This window comes from Anoplopoma fimbria, chromosome 16, assembly GCF_027596085.1.
Source record: "Anoplopoma fimbria isolate UVic2021 breed Golden Eagle Sablefish chromosome 16, Afim_UVic_2022, whole genome shotgun sequence".
Classification (NCBI taxonomy): domain Eukaryota; kingdom Metazoa; phylum Chordata; class Actinopteri; order Perciformes; family Anoplopomatidae; genus Anoplopoma; species Anoplopoma fimbria.
The window spans coordinates 24,750,227-24,762,690 of record NC_072464.1 but is presented as its reverse complement, the minus strand read 5'-3'; positions in this window follow the sequence as shown (position 1 = coordinate 24,762,690).

Below are 12,464 nucleotides of genomic sequence, written 5' to 3'. Positions count from 1 at the left end.
TAACTTTGCTTAGTCTCTATATCAATAAAGTTGTTATTATTATATTATTATGTCTACGCTGGAACAGAAAGCTGTAAAGAAGGTTTCAGGGCAGCAGAGAGAAGAAGATGAAGAAAGACTTTTCATTCATCAAAAGCTGTGGAGTCAGAAGACGGTTCATCCTGATCTCCTCGTCTTCACCTGGAGACAGGGTGAAGAGTCCAGGCAGCAGGTCGTAACCTCTGATAGTCAGAGAACATCAGGTTCCTCCTCATACTAACTGTAAAACTCTCCCTCTCTCATTCCACCTTCTTCCTTTATTTCCTCCATCGCTCCAGAGACGGTTACGGACCAAGAGTTCCCAGAGTGCACTTCACCTCTCCTGGCCGTTGACTCCTTCATCTCAACCCATCCTCCGAAGAGGAGTACCTTTAATTACAACTCAATGCTAAACTCCCCGAGCCCCTTCTCATCAGAATCTATTACGGAGCTGATTAAATTGCTCCTGGTCCGTTGAGGAGCCGCCTGTTTTTATGACTTTTAGAAAAGGAACAAGGAAGGAAGGAAATGTTTGTTGCTTTTATAAAAACCTGTCATCACAGCGAGCAGATAAAACATTTAATTGGTAGTTTCCACAGCGAAGCTCCCGCAGGAGGAATCCTCTCTGCTTCTTCTTTGATTCGTTAGAAGTGAGTAGAAATCATTGTTAAGCATATTTTAGCAGGATTTCAAGTTAAGCCCCTCCAGAGCTTTAAGTGCGTGAAGAATGTGTTTCTCCAGCGCTCATCATTAGCTCACATCGCTCATACCAAACGCTCCTCACCCCAAAAACAAGCTCGCAGGAACTCCTCCTGCACACCCCGAAACAAATTACAACAGAAGGAAAAAACACCTGTTTCCTCCAGGAGCCAGATAACACCAGAGTGTAAATCAAGAAGATTCTTTTTCTTCTTTTTTTTTAAGCTCATTTCACACTTGTCATTTCATCTCCCCGTCTAGTTTCTGCTCAACAGAAGCACTTCAGTGGAGGTTAGTGAGTGTGTTTACACGTGTGGATCTGTTTAATCAAACTAACAAATCAAACCCGACCTTACAGCACCGTGATGAACGCCGACACGGCTGCATATTGCCACCATATTCAACCGACCCCCCCGCCGTCTACCCCTCGGGGGTGTTTGGTCCAGCCGAGGAAACACTGACTGTGTCTAATTCACCTCAATAGCTCAAACCCACCAATCTCTTTAATGCCTGCATTGTGATGGAGGGGGGGGACGGACATGTAGGCAACAGCCTTTGGGGGGCGGGGGGACGCAGGAATGTGGGATGAAGACGGTTGCAGGGTGAGATAGAAGATCTTTCTCTTCTTGGAAAAGAGAAAAGGTCACTGAGGGGTCACAGCAGTTATTGAGGCTCTTCACTCACGCTTGAGAAGGCAGCAACAAACCGGAGAACAGGCTCCTCTATAGGACCGAGGGAGGGTCGACAACAAGAATGTGTGTGTGTGTGTGTGAGTGACAAGTGTGATGGGGTGGTGAGGTTGGCAGGCGCTGTCTGGATTATGTCCGATATCAAATCAGAAAAAAGCGTGTGGTGGAATGGAGGCTCCGTGGAGCCGGAGGGGAGGAGGCGTCTGATATCCTCACATCTGTCTGTGTGGCCGTCAGCTGACAGGAGACGGACAGACGGAGACACTGGAGGTGTGTGTGTGCACATAATCCATCTATATGTTTGTGTGGACAAATATACATATGTGTAAACCATGTGTGACCATATATGGACTGAGGAGGAGTGACGTAGAGACGCCGTATACGTCTCTGGTGTGGACCTGTCAATCAGTGTGTAGCCCCGCCCTAAAGCATCCCCTGCTTTATGGTCTGTTTGACTCTAAATGGAGCATCATTTACTAAATGAACATCATGCTGTATTGAAGAAGACTTGAAACTAGAGATTGAGACCATAAACTCATGTTTACAATGTTTACTGAGGGAATAAATCAAGAGAGAAGTAGAGTCATTTTCTCATAGACTTCTATACAACCAGAGGAGTCGCCCCCTGGTGTGGTTGAGGTTGACAACTGGTTTAAACAGTAAATAAAACTCAGCAGCTGCACGTTTCATTACTTTATATTCATCTAATAAATATACAAATGTAAATAAGATGATAATCTGCATGAGAAATAAAGAAAAGAAGAAAAAAATGGCAATCATGTGCTTGAAGTTATCAATTTGAAGAACATGATCACTAGAAGTTGTTTCCACTCCTATGTGTGATCATTTCATGTAGTATTTTTGTAAAGTTGACACATTTCAACAGGTTGCATGAATAAACTTTGGACTTTTTGAACACAAAGTCCATCAGTTTGTCTCCAGCCTCCTGATTACAGCTGTTACTGGATGTTTTTCATCTGTGAGATTAATCTTTGTATTATTTCTGCTGGACCTCGATGAACAGACGACCAAACAGAAATCAGACTCTCGTATAAAGTGGATCTGGATTATTACGCCACTTTTCACAGCGACGGCACCAATCAGGAGCAGAGAGAGAGATCTGACCGGGAGTGATTGGAGGGGAAGAGTCTGATTGAAGTATAAGGAGCTTCTGCCAGAGAGACACCTCTATTAGTGGTCCGTAAATGTCAAATCAGACTGCAGTATTGATCGACACGCTCCCTCCACGGATTCAAACACACACACACACACACACACACACACATGTGACAGCCACAGTTTCATAGCTCTCCACCTCCACCAGTCTGTAATAACACACTCAGAAACCCTATTATGATCTGACTTCAGCCTCACAGCCTCACACACACAGAAACCATAATGTGATTTTATCGACTGCACATCCCTCCGTGTTTCTACCTGATACTGGTTCATTGTGCTGACTGGGAGCCCTCGGGCCCAGTATTGATTTGAACTCCTCCGACTGGTTGAGAGAAGCTAAGAGACTGTTACATTTTTGGCCACCAGTTTCATATTAGAGTTGGTTCATATAAACACAGTGAGCTCAGGTGGAGAACAGAGAGGAGGCTGCAGAGGAAAAACAATCCCTGAATGCCAACGGAGAGGAATCAAACACGGGTTTACAAAACTAAGACAAAAAAAAGCTATATGCCCTTAAAAAAAGTGGGTTTATTACTGTTGATAGTGTTCATTTGAAGCAATAAGCATTTACATTTTAATAAAAAAATTGAAGAAGTGCAGTGAACGAGAAATGTGGTGCTGATTTTGTGATTAGCAGGAGACGATATACAATCATTATCTTAATTATATTTAATGCATTTATTATTTAGACTGTTTTTAATCTAAACCTAGATGTTATTGTCTTTTAAAACATTGTGCAGAAATAGATAGTTACCTCAAACTCTTACAGGCATAATTATGATGTTTTGAGGTGTGGTGCTTCCAGACTGTCAGAACACAGAAGGTTCTGCTCTCCTGCTGCCTCCATCAGTTAGTTAGTTTGACTTTGGTGTTTTAAATGGTTTATTCAGATTCACTACTTTTCCCAGTTTCATCAGTTGAATTCAACAAAACCTTTTAATGCATTCCCAGCGTACTGATATCATCTCCAACACCTCCAGCCTTCAGAGTCGTGGCCTTTTCCTTGTCGTTTAGCGGAGCGGCGTGTCAGAGCTGGAGGTCAGGGGGTCGGTGCCCAGATGATGGGCCATTAGGGAACAAAAAGGTTCGGGACATGAGTAAGCGCTCAAACAAAAGGTCTGTCCGACACATTTCTGCCTCCACGCAGACACAAAGGAGAGGCAGCCGGCGCTCTGAGAGGAGGGTGTTAATTGGAGAAGCAAAGGTCACCAAGAAAAAGGCCGGTTTGAGCGGCGACGTGAGCTTTTATCCAGCGTTCTGTTCTTCTGTTCGGAGCTCAGAGATGGGAACTGATTAGAAGACGGTAAAGGTGAGATGTATTTTAGTGTTAAACTAAAAAAATATGAAGGAAGAGTCTGTACTTTTCTGATTTTAGTAAGTTTTTCAAGACAGAATCTGAACTTTTCAACTTTAATAACCCTTCAATAGATCCTCATTAAAAGCCAAACAAGAGGAACTTTTATCCTTTTTTATTAACTAAATCTCTTTTGATTATTTTTTTAAACTGTTCTTCAGCCCAAATGAGCTCATGGAGGACGACACCTTGGGGAGCCATCAGTAAAATACAGCCGACACTTTAAAGAGCAAACAATTAACTGATGAAGAAAATAATCATTAGTTTCAGCTCAACGGACCAAAGAGACCAATTTAATATCTGTTGCATGGTCCATCAATTCACATTCTTGTTGTTTGACTTTGTCGTTGCTGTTGATGATTAAAAATAATTCAATAAACAAATCCTGTGGTCATATAACTCAAATTATACAATGTTGTACAGAGATATTAATAGGGATGAATGTTTTATCTGCTGCTAATAAATTTATGTCCAATAATGTAAAAACAAACGTTATTTTGTGACTCGAATTGAACACTGAAAGTATTGCACAGCTGTCTGTTACAGTTTAAAAGGGAGAATTATGAAGAAAAACGATATTTTTAGTTTGTGAACTAATATTGACTCGTATAAATTGTATTGACGGTGGAAAAATAAACTGATCAATCTTAAATATTCATCTTTATTTTGCTGTTCACATTTTGTGTAATCTTATTTCAGAAAAAAATATGTCCAATAGTCAACGGCTAGACACTAATAATGTTTTGATCCCGTTTCATTTGTGCCATGTAAAGTTTGTCAATTTAGAAGTCATGAAAGTCTCAACAGGCAACAGGTCTTATCCCGGCTGATAAAGAGCTGCTGGATAGAACACTCAACAGGTAAGATAACGTTACATTTGGAACATAGCTAAGTTAGCAGAACTGAGCAACTTCACACAAAACTAAACACAAAGACAACCCGACAACAAACAGAGTTTCTTGACTTTCAAATTGAGAAAAATCGGATGTGTAATTCAAAATATGTAATTAGAAAGACCACGCACCGAAAAGTGTTAGATTTGGAACAAAGCTAAGTCAGCAGAGGGACTTCACCTCTCTATAAGAAACAAGAAACAGTTAGCGGTTTTTGCCATTGTTCCTAAAACTCCACATCAGTGCATCTCAAGCAATCATGAGACTCCTTCATGGACCCTGGTGGTCTCTTGGCCCTCCTCCAGTCCAGGACCCAGCATGCTCTCTGATCTGTGTGGCTGTTAAATGCTTTAAACACGTCTCAGTGAGGAGTTTCAGACACTGATAACAGCTGATAACGAACACGACTATCTGTTGACGTCAAACATGAGGGAGTTGGAATGTGACAACCATCTGAAGAATCCTAAACACAGCTCTGAGGTTATCCTGAGGCCTGAGGACTCAAACAGGAGACTGATTTATGTGTGCTGTGTGTTACTAAATCACCGTTATTCTGTTCTGCCTTCTTTCTGTTCCGCTTTAGTAAGTCGGGGTTTCTTGTTCGGCAGCGATTCAGTCGGCTCGCTCTTATTAGCCGCTATCTCAAGGACGACACGACACGCTCTGTTCTAATTAACTGGAGCGGGACACCAAAACAAAACCCCGACAGAAGGCCGAGCCAGACGGAGTAATTGATGAGCAAATTTATTACATCCGACTTCAAAGAGAGGGCCGGACCGAAAAACATACTTCACTCTGTATGACGAGCAAAACTGCAGAGACGTACAGTGTGTGTGTGTGTGTGTGTGTGTGTGTGTGTGTGTGTGTACAATATACTACACAAACACAATAGTGTCAATTATGACGGTGCAGCTGCTGAGTGTTTGCACGGCTCTGATAATTATCATAAACAGCATTATCTGGATATGAACAGTGCATGTGACGATATTTAGTCTCTGAAATGATTAATTAATTAATGTCAATGTTTGTTTAGTTTAAAGCAAACCAAAGGAAATTATTAATGAGCCGACGCTGTAGCAGGTTCATTCATTCAGACGTGATATGATAATCAGTGTCATACGACGGGATTACCGCATTATGTAGAAAACAATCACCTGTTTATACCTCCAGCATACACACACAGTGTTGTGGAGTCACCAGTTATATGTAATTAAATTACATAACAAATGTTATTCTAAAATATGTACTTAATTGCATTTACTAATCAAAATATGAGTCTACAAAGGGCATTAAAACAATAGAAAGCAAGAAGAAAGAGTGTCCAGGTGATTGGTTTTATGCTGACATGGCAATTAGGTTCTGTGTTTGAGAGAAGCAACAGCTGGAACCTATGAGGGAGAGAGAGGAGGGGTGAGGAGGGGTGAGGAGGGTTATTAGCAGAAGTGATCCACAGCCATGATCCCATCAACAGCAGTGATGCATTATGGGACAGACGGACTACTGCAGACCTCCTGGATTCAATCCCACAGGCTGCCCTGATCACTGAAGGGACACACACACACACACACACACACACACACACACACACACACACACACACACACACACACACACACACACACACACACACACACACACACACACACACACACACAATGAGGATTCAATCACTCGTTCTATCGGTTCCCCCTGAGGAACCACAACTTCTTTGTTCACAGCCCGTCCACGTCTCAGGAGGGAAATCACTACACTGTCTTTGAAATACTGACATTAAATAAAATACATATTTATTTATTCTTTATATTTATAACTTATATTTAACCGACAGAGAGCAGGTGACTCTGTGTTTACATCATGATGGACAACGACTTCCTCATCTTGAGTTTTTAATGTGAAGAAATCAGACATAATATCTGCACAGATAATTGTTTTTGTTGAATGTTTACATTCATTATTATGCAAATTCAATACTACTGTTTGTGTTTGTTTGTCATGTGTTCGTTGTCTGACAAATGAGCTACGACTGAATCTAGTTGTGCATCTGTGTTGTATAATGACAATAAATGCTCCTTGAATCCTTTAATAATCCCATTGAGATTTAGAATCTCCTGGACAAGATGGCAAAAGTTTCCCATAAAAAAAACAACCTAAAAGAGAACTTTTAGAGCACTTAAAAGAAAAACACAGCAAATTACATCAACGTCATTCAGTGTCAGCAAAAGTGCATTCAGGGATGAAATGTTCCTCAATTCTGTTTTTAAAATCCAGAAAATATATAAAAAAATAGATTGAAATGTCTCTGTAGCTCACGCCAAGCTTTGGGCCCAGACAAGCTATTCACTAAGGACAGTGCTTGTTCTGTGGATGACATGTTCTTTGTTTCTGGTCTTATAAATAAATATCCGTTTTTTTAAAGATACATATCTGTAGCATTTATCTTGTACTCAAGACAACATCAAAGCTTTTCTGCCAATTTGTTTTTCTCTGCAGGACAGAAATATGTGTTGCAGTAGATATAACAATGAAACTGTTGAAGTTAGTGCTGCACACAGTCATAACTCCTCTGGCCTCATTAAGATGAACCACAGAATGTTTCCCTCCACCTCTTCAGTGGTTAAAAGTTATGAGTGAAATGAAAACGTCTGTGTGTGTATCATGTGAAATGAAACATATTCATAATTGATCCAGTTTGACGTGTTTAGCAGACGTGGTATTGTTGTTTTCAGGTATTGTGGATGCATGTTTGCATCTGGATTTTCGTTTCGTTTACTTTCTGAATTTATTCACTGCTTATCTCTGCATCTCTTCTCATGTTGCAAAGAGCACAGATCTCTCTGTTCTGTTCCTGTTGGAGCAGAACGAGGAGCTGTAATAAACCCTCCTGCTCCTCCACACCTCCTTCCCTCTCTTTTACTGATGGATCTGAGTTGTGACTCTACAACAGGAGCAGCTTGAAGCACCAGGAAGTCGGGTAGAGCCGGACCTCGTTGGAATTTAACGCCCCGTGAACTCTTTAAAGTTTACGGCCAGGCTCGGCGTTCGGTCCAGTCCTGCTGCTCATGTTTTATTTCTCACTGAGACGGAGATGATAACCCGTTTTTTCCACCCCTGTGTCTCATTATTAATTCTATTACTGATACTCTCTTTGCACGGAGCCCCATTAGAAGCAGCAGACCTCAGGTTTAATTGACAGCGTGGCTCACGGGGGACGCGGTGGAAGCCATGATCTGAGTGCATGACTGATCAACGCAAATGCCAACCTTCTCCCGCAGGAGGTTCGACTCTGAAGGAGGAGTGAAGCAAATGTTTGAATTAGTATTCCAACAGAGAGGAAGCACAAGGAATGGTGGGAGAGGAGAAAAAACCTAACTGGCTTTAAACACCGCAAAGACACAGCTGTACTGATGATGAGTCTCCAGCTGATCTACAACAACACTCTGTATGTAAGCCACGGAATCAGGAATCAGGAATCAGGAAGTAGAAAGACTACTAATTCAAAGCACAATCTTTTTTTCGCGATGTTTTGAACCTAACTAAGGATTTCACAATCAAACCTGACAAAAGACGGACACAAAAAAAGAACAATGTGTAATTCTTTTTTGGTTTTCAAAAAGGACTGTTTATGAAACTATTTTGGAGGGTTACAAGCCTGAATAAAATATATTTTTTCTTTTCTTTTTTATATATTTAGTTTTCTTGATTGATGGGAAACTAGGATAGGCATATATAAGCTTAATGCTTCTGCCTCTTCAGTTATATTGTATACTATATTATATATAGGCTGTAAACACTAAAAACAATCACTAATGTTGCCTTTTAGAAGAAAACAGAGAAAAACTGAGGACTTCATGTCAGATATCATTTGAACGGTTGTATGAGGAGACTGTGTGAGTGAGGTGACAGCTCATCTACAGAAGCCTCTCACAGTAACGACACACCAAACTGAACCGAGTCAAAGTGGCCAATCAGCAGCAGCCTGATGACGAGCCTGTGGTCGGGGTTTAAAGAGCTCTTTGTGTTTGAGTGACAGCTGGACTGAACTCACCCAGACACAACTCAGACCGCCTGGAGCTCCTCGAGTGCTGCTTTACTCTCTGAGACAAGGTGGACAAGTGAAAAATACACATTTAATTATTATAATTATAATTTTTTTGTGTGTCTGCGTGAATAAAAGCATTGTGATCCTAGATTGGACATTGTGTCTGATGAAGTAACAGAATCAAAGGCTCCAATCATTCAGAGAACAGGATTAAAGACAGGTGTGGATGAATGTTATCTTTTTTTATGACATTTTTATTCTGCTGCTTTTAATACATGCTAATATTTAAATATGTGACCTTTGCAGGTGATTAAATGGATTATTCAACATTTTACAAGTGGCAGTAAATGTCACATATCGGTCGGTTCAGGAAGCGATCGAGGGGATGCTCAAACCTGATCTCTCTGAGGAACCATAACGGGAAACCAGACGCTAAGAACTCCTTCACATGATTCAAATAAAATCTGACAACTGAAATCTTTATGCCACTCCACCTTTTCCCAACTAAATTGATTGAATTTTTGTACCAAAACAATGTTTTTATTTCTTAAAATATTAATATATTATTCTGGAAACCCCTTTCTTTCATTTGTCAGATGAATTCAAACTTCTTAAATGTTGAATGGGAGAACTTTGTCGACATACAACAGTTTAAAAAGCAACATGTTTTCATTTTGAACTCGTCAAATACGGAATATTGGACAGGTTAGTTTTGTCAGTTTTCATTTATCGTATTTTCAAAATAAACTTCCATCTTCGCTAGGAACAAAAACACACTTAGATTTAGTAAAAGGTTGATGTTTAGGTTGCAATAAGTATGTTTATTTCATAAAAACAAATGTGTTTCTAACTGGTGTTCGTACAATACGTAAGTTAAGTAAACTACTTTCATAACTGGTGTCCAAATGATAAAACATAGAGAAAACGTACAGAAGATTTCCAAAACGTTCCCCCTCTCTGTGCTCAAAAGTAAAATCATTCATCCATTATCATTTAGTCGATAAGCAACACAGCAGGAACAACACAGCTCTGCTTTTAAAGGAATCTCATGAAAATCTTTTATCCAGATCAGTACAGTCATTATCCTACAACAGAGTGTGTTAACGTTATGATGTGTTTCACTGCAATGAAACAAACCTCCTCAAACATGTGATGAGGTTTTTTTCTGATCTGCAACTTTTAAAATGAAGGTTTGGTTGTTTGACACTAAACTTGGTTCAGTCTAGAGAGATGTTCTTTTGTGTTTCAAACTGGTCTCAGGTGTTAAAAGTCGCAGCTAACAGCGTTCCAGTTCAGACCTGAAGCAGTACGGTTCATCCTCTGACAGAGGTCAGACAGAGGTCAGAGGTCAGACACTGTCTGGCTCTAATGGGGGTTTGTTCTCAGGAAAACCAACACATATGTTGTTTAAGATGGTGGTTTTCAAACAGGGGTCCGGGGACCACCGGGGGTCCTTGAGAGAGTCCCAGGAGGTCCCCAGAAAATGAGAATTCATTAAAGAAGAGAGCCTGATAGAGATAATAATCAATAATCTGACAATATGATACATATCATGATACGTTAGCCTTCGATATATCGTGATACTGTAACAAGGCAACATGTTTTAAATCTAATTTAAGGAAAATTGTCACAATATAAAGACCAAACCACCATATGAATAAAATATGAGTTAAAGTTGACTTTTTATGCAGTCAGGACCTTTATCACTGTCTCTGTTACGTCATAATATTTATAATCTTTGCATGTAAACTATTTAATCTAACCAATACAGTGTTCTTGAGAATCAATACAGAATCATAAATCATAACGTCAAGATACTCAAACCATATAAGTATCCTCTAGTCATAAAGTGACTATATCTGATGGGTTATCTCCTCAACTGTAGCCGACAACTGGTCTTAATCATAAATGGCAACCGAAATCTTTCCAGATGAAACCTGATCAAATATGGGTCCTTGACATGAAAAAGGTTGAGAGGAACTCGTTTCAACCGGAGCTGTTGTTTCTCTGGCTGCTAGGCGTGACAGACGGTTTTATTTATGAGCGTTCTCATAAGATCAAAGCAGATCCATCAGAGCCTTTGCTGTGTTCTGAAGCAGCTTCACCTGCTGGGCGGAGATACATCATGTCGAAGGAAGGAAACAAAAATAGGCCTCACGGTGTTTGTCACCTGCAGCATCCATCTGGAAAACGAACTCTGCCGTGACTCGTCAGCAGAGCCTTAGAGTCGGTGTTTTTATATTAAATATTTGCACTAAAGTGTTTTTATATGCATGTTGTAAAGGCCAGTTGTGTGAGTCTGATTCTCTAAAGGGCATTGGAGGATTCCTTCATAACTCTTCAGCTCAACACAATAAGCTGCGTGTTTAAATGTCCGCCCTCTCTGCCGGGCAGCAACACAGGAATCCACAAACACAAACCTGCTGTGAAAGTTATTAAGTGCAATCACGCTGCCGTTTGTCAGAAGCCTTTTAGAGCGTTCTGTACCAGCAGGCTGCCATGTGAACGCTCACGCTAACGGAGACGACGTGATGCGTCCGTCTCCGTTTATCAGCCGCCGCTCCGCTGAATCCACTTCAGACTGGGAGGCGTTCCATTAAAGACCAGCAATGTGCCCCCCCCCCCCCCATCGATGACAGAACATTGATCTGCCAAGAAACAGACGGCTGATTTTGAACCCCTGCTGGTTGGAGGAGCGACTGGGCGTGTGATGGAGCGAGGTGGAGGAGGATGGAGGCGGAGAGGAAGAGCGAGAGGCCCAGAGCTGCTGTTCCCACCACATCCATCTTAATGGATTTAAGCTGTGGGCATTCATCACCCGCTACCATTGTGCTGCAAAACTTTAATAAAAGCTCACCTGCCAACACACAACACAGTCTGTCCAGAGAGCCTTTGTGATTCTAGAATGAGGGAATTTAGTGGAAGTTTCTACAAAAAACGCTTTGAAAGCCTCCAATTACGCTGACGTAGAAAGACCAGAATAAAGAGACGCAGAGTGGGACTCATGTCGCTGTGTGGGTTCAAGTTATCTCGTCACGTGACGTTGATACACCACATTGTTACGTTACCTTGTAAACCTTGTTACGATGTAGCATTAGGTTGCTACGTTATGTTGTTATGTTACATTGTTGCGTTCCCGTATTAAGTTACCTTGTTTCTGTTCCTTGATCTTTTCCAACCTTTACCAATTAGTTTTGTTGCCTGAACTTAATCAGTCGCAACGTGCATTTCTACAAGCGTGATATGAGGCTGATATCAAACGTATTCCTGAAACAACATTTGGTTTTAGAACTTTGAGATTCAATGTTTGCTGTGGTTTGAAAAACAAACAGTGGCAATATTGTTTTTATGGTGATCGGCAATCCCTTTCAAAAGCGTCCAATTACTCACACATCCTCATAAAAAGAGAAGAATAACAGACAGAGATCTGAACTGTGTGCATGTCTGTGAGGTTACTGCTGTCTGTGTTCAGGTCTCTGTGCCGTCCACACAGAAATCAATTCCCGATGATGCAGCAGACGTTGCTTCCTAACAAGTCTCCTCAGACTCTCAGCTCGGCCGCCGCTACAGATGCAGCAGCTCCGTCACCTTTA